Below are 14,656 nucleotides of genomic sequence, written 5' to 3'. Positions count from 1 at the left end.
ATTTAAAAAATAGCCGAATTAGTACCTGATTTTTGGAACTTTTGAACCGGGTTTAAATTCAAACCCACCACAAGCTGATACTAAAGTTGGTTATATGGTAAGCAAATTAACATCAAAGAAATTTACGAATGCCTTTGCAACTCTAGACTTTAAACATTAATAAAAATGTTAAACTTCCAATACATAAAAATACTTTATGATAAACAGTTAAAGATTGCTAAAGGAGTTAGATGAAAATGCTTTTTGTCAAAAAAAATATAAAAAAATATGAAAAATCAACGTGAGTTTTTAGCCACTTTTCACTGGCAGAAATCATGTCAGCCGCCGTAGCCGAATGGATTGCTGCATGACTACCATTGCGCAGTGGCCAGGCTCGAGACCTCGGGCATGAAATATCACTTGACAGAAAAAGTTGTTTCAAAAGCGGTCAACCCTCGGCAGGCAATGGCGAACCTCCGACAGTATTTATGTCATGAAAAAGCACCTCACAAAAACCATCTGCCATTTGGAGGTGGCATAAAATTGTAGTTCTCCGTTTCTGTAGCAACATGGTAGAAATATTAAGAAAATGAAATGCATACAGAACCCGCTCCTGAGTAGAACTCCCTTACAACAGCCTGATATACTTATGTTTCAATATGCTGGCACTCACTAGTAGTCAAAGAGATTTTAGTTTTGTCCTCGCTTTTGTATTTTTTTTTTTTTGTGGAAATACTACTGTTGCGTTTCAGGTTTAGAAAGGGCGTCGAATTTGTTTCACTTATTTTACTACAATTTACTATGCTCTATATGGTTTTTATTTATTTTTTACTGATATTTGTTTACTGATTTTGTTATTTATTTCAATTTCGATTACTTAATTTATTTCTTTATTTTATTTTTATAATTTTTTGGTTACATATTTTTTAATATTTTTTGCGATTCAAGACATCAAAGGCGGAATTCGTAAGTAAGGAAATATATTTTACATATACCTTTATTTATCATTAAATATGGCATGTTATACATTTATTAAAATGTGAGTTTAAATATTAAAATAATTTGTGAATCGAATGAAATTGCAAATGGAAGCTAGTTATCTTCTTCTTCGTCGTCTTCTTCTTGTTGTCGCTCTAAAATATTCAATTCATTGTCATCATCCTCATTATCGGTCATATTCATTTCCAAACCTTCTAGAATTTCAGAATCGTATGTGCTTTCTTCATCGGGATTACTTGGATATAGTGGAGCGTTGAGGCAAGCTTGTCCATTGCACTGGCCACAAGCTAAAGAACATAGTAGCCCTGATTTTCTGCATCCACAGCGGGAACCACAACCATTTTTGCAATTGCAAAATATTGTGTTTAGTAGTTCGGCTGGTGCTGGAGGTAATAACGTTGTTATGGGCTCCAGGATTTCATTTTCAAGCTTCCAACCTGTACTCTGTAGGGACATCTTTAAGCTCTTTCAAAGTAAATTGAGAATCTGCATTATTTTCTATATAACTAAAAACCTCCTTCATTGCTTGAGTGGCTTGATCATCTTGGCAAGGGTTCTTATCTGGAGATGGTACACGGGTTAAAAAGTTGGTATAGCAAATAGTATGATACTTTGCTTCAGCGATCAAATCATACTCGTAAAGTATACGTTCCCTTATTATTTCTCCAAAGGAATCGTTTCGTTCTTCTGCTTTCTTAATTACGTTGTCTTTGAATGCAAGAGTACTTACATTACTTATTGTCCGTCTATACTTATGTTTTTTTTTCCTTTCTGCTGCTTTATTAGCCTTCATGAAAAGGATATTATCCTGTAAGCGTGGTCGTGGTGGTCATTTGCCTGATGTTATTTTCCACTATTAACGGCATACCCTTTATATAGTTTTTTTTAATATATGTCACTTAATTATTTTTTTTTTTTATTTTACTCTATTTAATTTTTTTTTTTTTAGTATTTTTTAGCTCATTTAATTTTTGTATTATTTATTTATTTTTATATTATTATTTTAAAGCTTTTTATTCGTATTTTTAATATTTGTCACTTAATCTATTTTTTATTATACTCTGACTCTTTATATATTTTTTTAATAATGTTTACCTCAGTCATTTTTTATTATATTTTCGCAAGTAAACAACACACAATTTTATTCGAAATTCACTTATTTCTTGCTCTTCTACCGATTTTAGTTTTTAAAGTCAACAAGAAAAAAAAAATATTTTAATGCAATTTTATATGATACATAAATATCTCAAACGGCATTAAAATATAACAGATTTATGTCAAAACTGGTTCTTATTAAAACATAGCACTAAGGCTGATATTAATATTGGCAAAGCGAATATTGTTTTTTCGCAGTGACAATACAAAAAATTCATTTTCGACACTCGTTCGCCATTTTATGGCGAATTCGCTGGAGATTCCCATATCACAATTCGAGACTGCTAAATTCGCTTATATTTTCATTCGTTTCGCAAGTGACAATACCAGCCTAAAATTGTTTAAAAATAGACCCAGTTCTAAATATTTAGTCACAGTTTAACTAAACCTGGGTTTAACGTGGCACTACGATTATGCCCTAAAGTGTTCTTCAAAACATATTCATTTCTTGCTCTCATTATAATTATCATAATTTATTCTTTTTGTAATTAAAATTACAAAATTAAGTAAATATTTTAATTTAATATTTTTCTTTATCAACTTCTTGTTTTCGTGCCACTGTGCGGCGTCAACCGATTCTTCTTTTTTGCGCTTTAGGCGGGTGGGTTGGAGTTGAAGCCGCTAACGTTCTTTCTGTTGTTGTAGATGGTTAACATACAAAAATTAGGTAGGTAGGTAGGAGGTAGCTGTACATTGCCTGCGTCGCTTGCCTCGCTCCCATCCACAAACAACCCAGCCGCAGCATTGTCGTTTGTTATTCTCTCTTGCAATTTTCTTGTTTTTATTCCTATTTCGCTTTCTGCGATCATTCAGCGTAAGGTGGCTGGCGACAGCAGCGCTCGCCTGCTGTCTGTTGGTGTTGGCGTCAGCGCACGTTCTTTCTTAATACATACATACGTATGTACGCCTGACGACTTCGCCTGCTGCTGGCCATTGTGCGTTTGTTGTTGGTGGGCTTACGTTACTTTTTTTGTGTGTCGCATGTGGATTGTTGTTGGAAGTGACACTCAACTCAGCCGCCGCTAGCGTTGTCGTCGTCGCTTTTCTGTTTTCTGTTTTGAACGTGAACTGCGCTGGGGTAGGCGCTCAACCTCACGCTACCGCCTGCACAGTTTGACGGAATTCATTGTAGTGAATGGTGTTGTGTTTTCGTGAGGCGGCAAAAATAATTCGCATGTGCTCGGTGCACTTCCTAATTTCTTCTGAGCGTTTCGACCGAATATAACACCGCTAATAATAAAAGATTAAATAAAAAAAATTAATTTACTTATATAAAGTACTAATAAAGAGAAAGGACTTTGAAAATGAGCTAAGATTGTGCATCCATATGAATAAAATTTAAGTGAAGCACTGACAATTTGGTGTATTTATGAGTTGCTGTGTTAAAAGTGAAATTGTCATTTATTTGTGATAAAGTGCATTTCGATAAACAGAAATCAAAATAAAAAAAACAATATAAATTAACCGTTATCAACCCGTTCAAACCCCCTAACTGCTTCGTTGGATTGAGATGATGCTGACTTGGAGTTTGTAGGCAGCTTAAGGAGATTTGCAGTTTTTATTTATAGAAAAGGTATGTTTTTCATTTGATTTTTGTTTTATTTTATAAGCAATTCGAGTTACAGTTAGGTTTGAAATTTGAATAAGTACAGAGCATCACTGTGGGCTGATACAGTTTTCGTTTACGGTGCTATTTATAAGGGTGGGTGGAATGTAGGCCCGTTTTTTGTATGGAAATGAATAACAGAAATGGTGAATTTTAAAAGTAACAGTTTAAGAATATGAACTAGCAGGTTGTATAAATGGATTTTATTGTATTATAGTAATATTTTCTAATATTCTGGTGTATTGAACTAATTTGATTTATATTGCAAAATTTCTCTTTGAATAAAATAATTCAAGATTTTTGTCATTGAAATTCCTTTGTGTATTATAGTAAATTATTTATATAGGCAATATTAAATTGAAAGATTATTATTTAATTAAGTTATTTATTTATTCATTAAAATATTCAGTTTTTGCAAATTTACTTTAAACCCCAAAATTAAGTGTAATTTTTATTTTCACAAAATATTTTTTAAAAGTTATAAACAGAATATCCTGGAAGTCTTTGTACATCAAGGTAATTTTTCGAGTTCGCGCGAATTACTTAATTATTTAAGAATTAAATTAGCGACTATTGGATCTGTACTCGGTATTTTGTCTGTAAAGAAATTTCTTAGAATTTGACAACATTCACTCTGAGAGAGAACAAATATCACAAGAAGAAGAAGTAAATACATATGTACATATGTGTGTGTATGCAGATATACACCGCGGAATTTTTGCAAATTGACTGAATTAAAAATTCTGTAACGCATTACCTGCATAAATATTCAATTAATCAAGTCCTTTTATTTGTTAAAAATCGGTGCTTCTGACCTAAAGGCAAATGGTTTTTGTCAAAGGTCATAGCTGAATACGTGTCTGCCCGCTTGTTTGTATGGGTGTCAGAGGTACTATACATACATATTTCAAACTCTTGGTGATACTACAATGGACTACCTGTAGCTCTATTCATAACGCGGCTGTTTCCAACCGCATAAAAGGTTAATTAATATAGATAAATATATACACATGTACACATATTCTAAAACTTCAGAATAACCGGAAATACTTTCTATTGTCATCATTTCATAAGTTTGTTCGTTTATCAATCGCGCTGTAACTTCGTGCAAGCCTATATTAGTGGCGAAAAGCATAAACAAGTGGCGAATAGATGAGGAAACTGGTGTAAATAAACATATGTTGGCAGGTCTGGAAAGAGCCACCAAAAATTACATTTGTTTCGAAGCACTTAATGAGTATTAGTAAGACCCCGTTTATACAGGGCAACTTTTCATGCTTCGACTCGTTACTTGTAATGGTCGGGCTCTGCCACCACCGTTCGTGTTCTCGTTCTTCTCATTGTTGTTGTTGACTTTCGACTAAAAATTAATAATTGCAATGAAGAAAGAGAATTCGCAATGTTGAAGCAGCAAAAGTCTGCCTGTACGAACGCGGTCTAATGAAACTCTCTTGAAATGGAGTTGGCAGCATTGAAAATAGTGGGTTTTATGTCCAGTTTTATGAGGTGTAACCAAGGCGTATTGAATACAGATGCTAGATATCTAGAAAGTCTTTGTACTTTACAAAATAACCACTTTAAGGTAACAACGAAAAGGTATTGTCTTCTATAGCTGAATTTAATTTAATTTAAAAACAGGTACACCTTCAAAATAGCAGTAGCGTTACGAATGACCAAGTTTTAATTTTTTTTTTGTAATTAAATTTTCTTTTTTTTTAACCCTTTTTTCAAACTTTTTATTTAAGTTTTTATAAAGATTTCAGAGTATGTGCTATATATTGAAGAATTTGCTCAACACCTCGGCGAAAAAAAAAATTGTCAAAAAACAAACGAGTGTTTTGAGACACTTGAAACTTTTACTAATATTGAATGGGTCACAAAACTGCATTTTTTCCGAAATTTTTTAACAAAAAAAAAATACATTTTTAACAACAAAAAAATGTTACGAGCAAAATTTGACAACATTTTATTTTTAACTTTTGTTTTATTTATGTTTAACAAAATATGTTTTTATTTATTTTTAACAAAGTTTTTTAGTTATTTTTAACAAAGTATGTTTTTATTTATTTTTAACAAAGTTTTTAAGTTATTTTTAACAAAATATTTTTTGATTTATTTTTAACAATTTTTTTTTAAATTATTTTTAACAAATTTTTGTTTTATTTATTATATTTTAACAAAATATTTTTTGATTTATTTAAAAAAAATTTTTTTTAAATTTATTTTTAACAAATTTTCGTTTTATTTATTTTTAACTAAATATTTTTTTTTTATTTTTACCAAAATTTTGTTTTATTTATTTTTTATTTATTTTTGACAAACTGTTTTTTATTAATTTTTAACAAAATATGTTTTTATTTTTTACAAAAAATTGGTTTTATTTATTTTTAACAAAATTTTTGTTTTGTGAACAATATATTGAAAATTTTGAAAAAAAAAAATTGCTAAACATATCCGAAATAACAACAATTTGTTGAATCAAAATTTGTTTTTGCATATTTAAATATCCAAAAAGTTTTCTCGGAATGCATGCCCTTTTTAAAAATCCAAAATATTTTGAATTTTTTCTAAAGGGAGTCCACTTTTGTTCGGACAAAAGTTACTTATCGGTGATTGTCCACTTAAGTGAATTTTCATTGTAGTCAGTTTACCCTGAGTTGATGTACATATGTACATAAATATGTAGGTATGTACTATACCTACCCAGCTCATAAAACGCCTTTTAGACTTTCGCACACAAATGTCTTCCTCAGCTGTAAAAATAGCTAATGTCCCAGTTTTAGTATTTCAAGGCCACTATTCACACACTCAGCAGCAGCATCACAATTTTCAACATCGAGTTTGCTACAAAATTTCCATAGAATTTGCTTTTAGAAACACCAAATTTTAGTTAGCACCTCTTTGCACTTCCTTAATTGCTAAATACGCGCTGCTCGATTTTCTACCTGTCGGCTATTTGCCCATTTCAAACGCGCTAAGTCAACCCAGTCATACAACAACCACAACCTGAGTTATGCCCGGTTGCGTGCAATGCGCATATTTTCTATCTGCGCTTCACCTCACATTCTCCCTCTCATATACTGTGTATGCGTGTATGTATGTGTGTTGTGTGTTACTATACACTACTCCAACGCCAATGCTTTGGCGGAAATCGCTTGTTGCTTCTGCATCACTACCTTCTTCGCTAAGCAGCTAACATTGCAGAGTGTAACATACATCTATGAATGTATTCGTTTGTGTGTGTGTGTGTATATGTGTATAGCGCACGAAGTTACTTTTACGTGAGTGTGCGTTTGCTTTATGGCGTTTCCGTGGCAGCTGCAACCCACATACGAGTACCTTACCCATCAAAGCCATTGCCAATCCTCCCCAACAGCACTGCAGCGAACTGTTGGCTGGCTGGCCATTAAAATGTGTGGCACCCAAAGCAGCGGGCGTGCTGTTGTCATCGTGGTCGTCGTTGGTGAAAAAATGTGCACAATGTGTATGTAACAAGCATGCATACGAGTACATAGTAAACCATAAACGAGGGTTACCAACAAGCTGTGCATTTGTACATGAATTCGTACCACCCTGCATCGACATCAGCCGAAGTTTGAAAAAAATATGCAATTATTTTTTTTTAAATAACAGTACGGCTTTTGCCACAACTCTGCTGCAAATTTGTTCTCTATTCCTCAAAGAAAGTTGCAACATGTTGTTTCTAATGTTGGGCCATCTACCGCCTTCACAGCGCCACTTATGCCACCCGCTGTTCGAAATAGGGTAGGCTATCGCACGCATATTCATGCATTATTGCCGATTCTTTCGTCTCCAATCTTCGCGTATATGTATGTGTGTGTACGCGCGTCGTCTGCACGCTGCCTCCATCTTTGATTGTCAGCATTTTTTGCCTATCCGCCTTCCTCCTCTCTATTCCTACCCAACGTCCGTCAGCGCGCCTATTCTCTCAACGATCGACCCATTTCTATGCAAACCGACGCTTGCCCTTCCTTCTATTCGAGCCATTTTGAAATTTCACGTACTCCTGGCTCACCATTCGCCTGCCGCCTTTCGCTGGGGTCTGCATTTCTACAACTCGTTTTGCTTTGCCAGCTATCCCTCTATCGGAGCCCTTCTCATGTTCGTTTGAGCAATGTATGTATGTATGTATGCATTTGACGCCACCACTACCATCACCATCAACTACCCAAGCGGCGGCTGCTCAAATGCCAAAGCCAACGCTAGCTCCGACGTTGGCTTTCGGCGTCACTGTCTGCCTACGCCTCCTCAGCGTCAGCAATCCAAATTGTGATCGTTGTTTTGCTTCTTTGTATTTCACTTTTGCATTTCCACCCCAGAAATACTGTTGATTTGTCTGGTTGCGTGGCTGCCAGTCGCTGAGACATGCCTATGCTCGCCTTGCGCGTGTGTTTTGAAAAATTTCCCAATTTTTTGTTGACACATGTTTAGCTGCTGTGCGGGGCGAGGGAATTAGTGTATTGGAATTTCGTACACTTTCATATTTGGGTTGCTTCATTTTTGTGCCTTCCTTGCATTCTGTACCAAATTTTTTTTTTGTGTGTGTATTGCACACCCTTGCGTTGTTGCAAGCAAAAAATGTTTTATCTTTCGTAGATACGTATTGCATGCAACGTGAGTCTGAAGGTTCGAAAAGGATTGGCGCATAAGTGGAGTTTTAAAAAAATATTACTCAGCAAATCTAATTTGTTTTCTTTAACTCCCAACCGGGCATAGGGCTTATACAGTCTTTATGAAAATGAATTGTGACACTAGCAGCTTAATCCAAGTTAAGAAGCGTTAGATGTGTTAGATGCTTATCTTCTTCGGTTCTCTTTCGTGCCGAGCATCTTCTGGCTTCTTTTTCATAATGCGTTTTTTTCAACACGGCAGGCTCCCGCTGGTACCTTAAGTGGTATGTCTGATCCTTTTGAAGCAAAAAAACTAGTAAGTTTATGCAAAGGTCTAAGTATCGGCGGACGCGGTCTTACATATGTACATACATACACGCATAGTATATGAGTATGATGGGAAGTAGCATTGAGAGGGAGTTGTAGATTTGCGTAACGTATTCGACTTTGGAACACATTTACGCAGGTATGGCCAACAATTTTAGATCGAGCTTTTATTCCAATTGTGTTGTCTGTCAAGAAATGCCTAGAAATGTGCTGCCGAGTAACGACCGTTGTCAGATTGTATGAGTTTTGCGCTTCGGCGACGGTCTACGCCGTGTGGGTTTGCGCGTGACTACCATTTGATTAACTTCGACTTGAAACCCCACAACGGACATGAACTATCAAAAGAAAGGAAAGGTTTTGTTGTTGTTGTTGTGGCAGTTTACAAAACTCTGCCCAGTGCAGTGAGGTCATCGGTCGTCGTCGTCTATCCCATTAAACGGCAGACCCAGGAAATAGGCTCTTTCGACTCTGTGGAACTTGAGGGAGATCGATTTTTGTAATAAGGGCCACACCCCGACAGGTAATGCCAAACCTCAAAGTGCATTTCTGTCTTGAAAAAGCTTACCTTGAAAATTATGTGCCACTCCGTAGTGACGTAAAACTGAGAGCGCCCATATTTTGTAGAACTACTCCACAACCAACGCCTCAAATTGGAGGTGAAGTTCCGCCAAACACCCAACAAAGGCTGTAAGGATCACTCCCAAGTGAATGGCGATCAGGGGCTTTCCCCTTTGTGCGGTGAAGTTCGGTTAAACACTTAACAAAGGCTGTAAGGATCACTCCCAAGTGATTGGCTGCCAGGCGCATTCCCTACTTGAGTGGACTTCTGCACATGGAACCATCCTCCACTGCAGTATATAAGGTTTCCCAGTAAGGGCGGCTCGAAAATTAATAAAACAGGCTGTGTGTGAGATACTAAGGTTTTTTGTTTTTGTTTAGTTGAAAGGTTCATGTATTCCATACAGAATGGCATATGATATCACTGAAATGTTCGCCGCGACTTCGCGCTGTAGCACGGAACCCAGAGGTTCAAGTTCCATTGACTCTGCTGCATAGATTCGTTTAAATTTGAACAATGGTCTGGGTTGTGTTAAATTGGAGGGCATCGGTTGATTGCAGTTTATTGAGACTTAAGAAAATCTGGTGGAAAATTGTTTGGCTTTGGAAATAACTCTTCTGAAAGTACCAAATAGAAAGCAATTACTAAGCTGCGTACACTTTCGGCCCCGACAAACTGCCACTTACGCCTAAGTGAACCACCCTAATTTCATTTATGATCAGCTGCCTTAAAGCTGCCTTAGTAGAAAAAAGTAGAACAGAAAAATGGATTCATGCGCCTGCTCATAAGCTACCTGTTGCTACTCCTTTCCAATTACGTATTCAATATTCAATAATTCATTTCCAAGTGGGTTTAGGGTTTCAAAATTGTTGCATGCGCTTTAAAGATAAACCGCTGAATCAAGCTGAAACCCCACAAGTATACCATGACTCTTCATATTTGGGCACAGATTGCCGAAGTCTTGTTCACTGGCTAAGGGGAAAGTACACGCAGGATGTCCCACTAAGGGACATGCACATACATATATAAATGCATAGTTAGGTATATATACATATGTATGCGTCTACACAGCAACCCCTCAGTTGAACGACAAGCTGGCAAGTAGTGAGTCCCAACAAAGCCGGCGAACAAAGGAATTCAATTACGCACTTCCCGTGCACGTTTGCAAGACTTCGCCAACGACGACGACAACACATGTTGCACGAACATTGGGGTGGGGTGTCGAGCGACAAGCGCTAAGAGTACCTATCATGTACAGCCGTACAGTGTACATACATACAGACATATGCACACATAAATAACCACCGCAACGAACTACCTGCTACACAAACATAGCGTCGCTTGCCCTTACTAAACGCTGCTTGTTGCTTGCAACAAAGTGTAGGAACGCAAATTTCGCTTCGAGGGTTACTTTCATTGCGGGTCGCGCTCAAAAGAAGTTTGCGTTGCAAATGCATTGAATGTCTAAAAAAGTGCTATCTCATCGAAGTTTAAACAGTCAAAAATAAATCTAAATCATTGTTAATTTGTTTTTCTGTATAGGAATTTCCTGTTGTTGCGGCAGCGTGCAACACATACACGCAAGCATATAAGTGGAAAAAAAGCAATGGCAAGTAAGGTTTGTGTGCCATCAGCACACCACCAGTTACCAGTACCACCACCACTACCACCACCAACATTATCGCCTCGCTCACCTCGCTCGTCACGATCGGTAAACATTCCGGCGGTCTCGACCCGACCCTACTCACTGCACAACTCTACCTGCTACTTACCTGCGCCAATAGTGCAGCTGTCGCGGCGTTGCACCTTTTACCTGCTGCTGCGGCTGAAATTGTTTCTTATTGCATCGTTGTTGTTGTTTGCTGTCTGCGTTTTTGGGCGCATATGCGTTTTAGCACCGCTTTTGATGGTGAACGAAATAACAACAGCACAGCGAAAAGGTCGCCTACAATGCGGATCTTCCACCCCAATTTGAGCTCTTTCTTTTGTGCCTGTATTCCGTTGCCCATTACCTTTGCCTTAACCACTACATTTGTACTTTATGAAAAACAAACACAACAAGCTAAAATAGTAAGTCGCCATTCCCACTACCCAACAACCACGCCAACCCCCGCAGCATCGGAAACACCACTACGAACCAATAGTTGTGACGAGCCGATTACCACCGTCCCAATCTTTCCTGTCGCCGTTTTGTGTTTTTGTTTTTTTTGTGTTTGTGATGTGCTGCTTCATGCGCAATCAGCACTGCTCAAACACGTTTTCGACTTGAGCATACCCCTCGATCGCCGCCCGCAGCGGCTGCTTCCGTCACACGGCCAGACGGGTGATCGTTTTTGACTGACTGTCAGCCAGTCTGACTTGGGTTGGGTTGAGTTGGTGGTTTAGTTTGCCTTGCCTTGGCTTGGCTTGGCATGGCATGACATGGGCTGGGTTGGGTTGCCTTCAACTGCGCGCATGTGTGTATGTGTGTGTCGGTTGTTGGTGCGCTTGATGCGGGATTTCTGTAAATTGCCAGCCGTACCTCATCATCTCATCTTTAACTTTTTGTTGTAGCTGCTTTTGTCGTAGTCATATTTTCTGAACTGCTGTTTTTGTTTTGGCCGCTCGGCCCGCAATCACCAGCTTGGCAATGGTGTTGATGATCGGCACCACCATCACCATCGCCAGCAACAGAAATAACAAAGAGCGTCAGCAAACGGCCTCGCCATCGTCGCCGTCTCGCTCTGCTATACATACATACTTATGTACGTAAGTACATAACTCCCAAACGTCCGTTTCTCTTTTTGTGGGTCTCAATTTTCAACAACCCAACGTATTTCATTTTTTTTCAATATTCATTCTTTTTTCATATCCGTCTTCTTTTAAGTGCGGGTGTATTTGTGCGCTTATGTGTGCGTGTGTGTATGGACGTTTGTAAAAATGCTGAGGCGGTAGTAGCGTTGGCGGTGGTGTTGGTACGCGTGTAGGTGTATTCGGGTCGGTTAGTTGTGCGGCTGATAGTTGGGTAGGTGGTTTCTTGGAATTGATAAACCTAAAAACCGTAGAAAGGAAAATAACAACGAAACCGAAATGCGCTAAATGCTGAATGCAAAGAACTTCACTATGGCGTTGAGGTGGTGGTGGTGCTGGTGGCCGCATTATTGCCGGATGAGCGACGCGCCTGAAGGTTTTTATTTTTTTCAAAACTGCCACACAGACAATCAACCAGTTCGTCAGCTCATGCAGTCTGTCGCCTACCAGCTTGCCTGCTTCTTAACAACAAAAAAACAACAATGAAATCGAGTTCCTTTTAGCTACGGCTATGGCACTTCTTTCTCCTCCCTTCGCCTCCCTATGCTATGCGATAAATGCGTCCCGTACATTTCGTTCGTGTAGTTTGAAACAAAAGGCAAACAAATACGCAGATTGGCAGTTAACCTCACCCAAAAAGTAAGAAAATAATACATAACATGTAAACACATGCGTGTGTATGTGTGTGTGTGTTGGGTGCCTTTGGTATGCAAGGTTACCTGCTTGCATTCATTTGCTCACTCTAAGTTTCAGTCGATCGCACCTTTAGTTCAAAGCGCAAAAGGAAAGATCCAACATTGAAAGGGTGTTTACTTAACGCGTTTGAAGAATTTCAGCGAAGACCGCTTTGTGATAATTGCTTCTTAAAGTGGCTAGACTTTTTGTGTACAAATGTGTGTATGTATGCGTGTACTGCGAGCGCTTCCCGAATTGACGTACATTTAAATACTTTTAGGTATAGTTTGGCGTTCGTGGCATGTTTAAAGGTAATTCACAAATATAAACTAACGATTCTTGAGCGTATCTATTATCTGGAGATGTATTGTCTGAAAAAATTGCCAAGCAAATTATACACATTCGCACATACATACATACCTACATTCATAGAAATATGGGTTGAAAGAAACTCAACTGCATTGTCTATTTTTTTTTCGACTACAGATAGGAAAGTTTTTTTTACATCGCATTACCGAGTTATATTCCCTGGTATGTTTGCCTGCCAGCATAAGCTAGCCACCAATGTATGATACATACTTACATGTGTATGTTCGAGGATTTTTTCGTTTCGCGCACATTCCTCCACAACAAGCGCGAAGAAATCGGTCTAATTTGTTCGACGTTAGTGGCTAGCTCCATCCTACTAAAAACCAAAAAATCAGGACAGTTCTAAGTTTTATTAAGTAACAATTGTAAACAATAAAACAGGGTGGTTCATCAATTTGTATTTTATATTATTTATTTTTATAAGGCATAAAAATTGCTTTATAAAAAATATGTTATGCAGGGTGCCCATGAATTAATATTTATTTTTATACTTTATAGTTAAAAATGCAAGAAAAATTACTTTATACATATTTAATAACAAAAAAAAAACAAATATGTTATAGAGGGTGGTCCATTAATTTTTATTTTATTTGATTTTATGCATTACAATTAAAAGAAGCTAAGTAGCTACTAAAAAATTATTTAAAAAAAAGTATGTTATACAGGGTGAGCCATGAATTTATATTTTATTTTATTTATTTTGATATAGTATAAAGCAATTACAAATAGGATAAAAATTACTTAATAAAAATATGTTATATAGGGTGGTGCATTCATTTATACTTAATTTATTTTTATACAGTGAAGTTTAAAACAGAACAAAAAAAATTAATCAATAAAAAATACGTTATACAGTGTGGTGGATCAATTTATATATCATTTATTCTTATACAATGCAATTTAAAATAAAAAAAATAAAAAAAAATATGTTAAATAGGGTGGTGCATTAATTGAGACTTAATTTATTTTTATACATTACAATTAATATATGTACAATACAGGGTGTTCCATTAATATTTATTTTTATACAGAATAATTAAAAATAGAAGACAAATTACTTGATAAAAATATGTTATACAGGGTGGCCCATTATTATGTATTTCATATATTTATTCATATACGGTGTAGTTAAAAATAGAAAACAAATTACTTAGTAAAAAATATGATATAGAGGTAATTGCATAAATTTATATATTTATAATGCACAAGGTGTAGCATTAATTTATATTTTATTTTGTCTAATTAATTCATTATATTTTATTTTATTTATTTTGATATAGTGCAATTACAAATAGAATAAACATAACTTAACAAAGCATATCTTATACAGGGTATTGCATCAATTTATAACTTTTTTATTTTTATACAGTGTGTTTAAAATAGAAAAAATGACTTAATAAAAAATATGTCATACAAAGTGGTGCATAAATTTATATTTTATTTATTTTTATACGGTGAAATTTAAAATAGAAAAAAAATTACTTAATCAAAAATATATTGTATAGGGTGGTCCATCGATGTATATATTATTTTTTTATATATTACAGTTAAAACTAACGTAGACAA

The 14,656-nt window shown here is 36.3% G+C and overlaps 1 protein-coding gene across 3 annotated transcripts in view; it reads left to right on the top strand.

The window, feature by feature from the left end:
* The window catches only part of LOC129246381 (protein charlatan), a 78,505-nt gene that overhangs the window by 28,784 nt on the left and 35,065 nt on the right, over positions 1 to 14,656 (top strand). The window contains exon 1 of one of the 3 annotated variants that reach the window (XM_054885155.1): positions 3,258 to 3,706. The exons of the other annotated variants lie outside the window; for them this stretch is intronic. The gene's annotated coding sequence lies outside the window, so the exon portion shown is untranslated. Of the gene's footprint in view, positions 1 to 3,257; positions 3,707 to 14,656 lie in introns of those variants that run through there. 3 annotated transcript variants of the gene reach the window in all.

Source organism: Anastrepha obliqua, chromosome 4 (assembly GCF_027943255.1).
Source record: "Anastrepha obliqua isolate idAnaObli1 chromosome 4, idAnaObli1_1.0, whole genome shotgun sequence".
NCBI classification, from domain to species: Eukaryota; Metazoa; Arthropoda; class Insecta; order Diptera; family Tephritidae; genus Anastrepha; species Anastrepha obliqua.
This window is presented reverse-complemented; position numbering and strand designations above follow the sequence as displayed.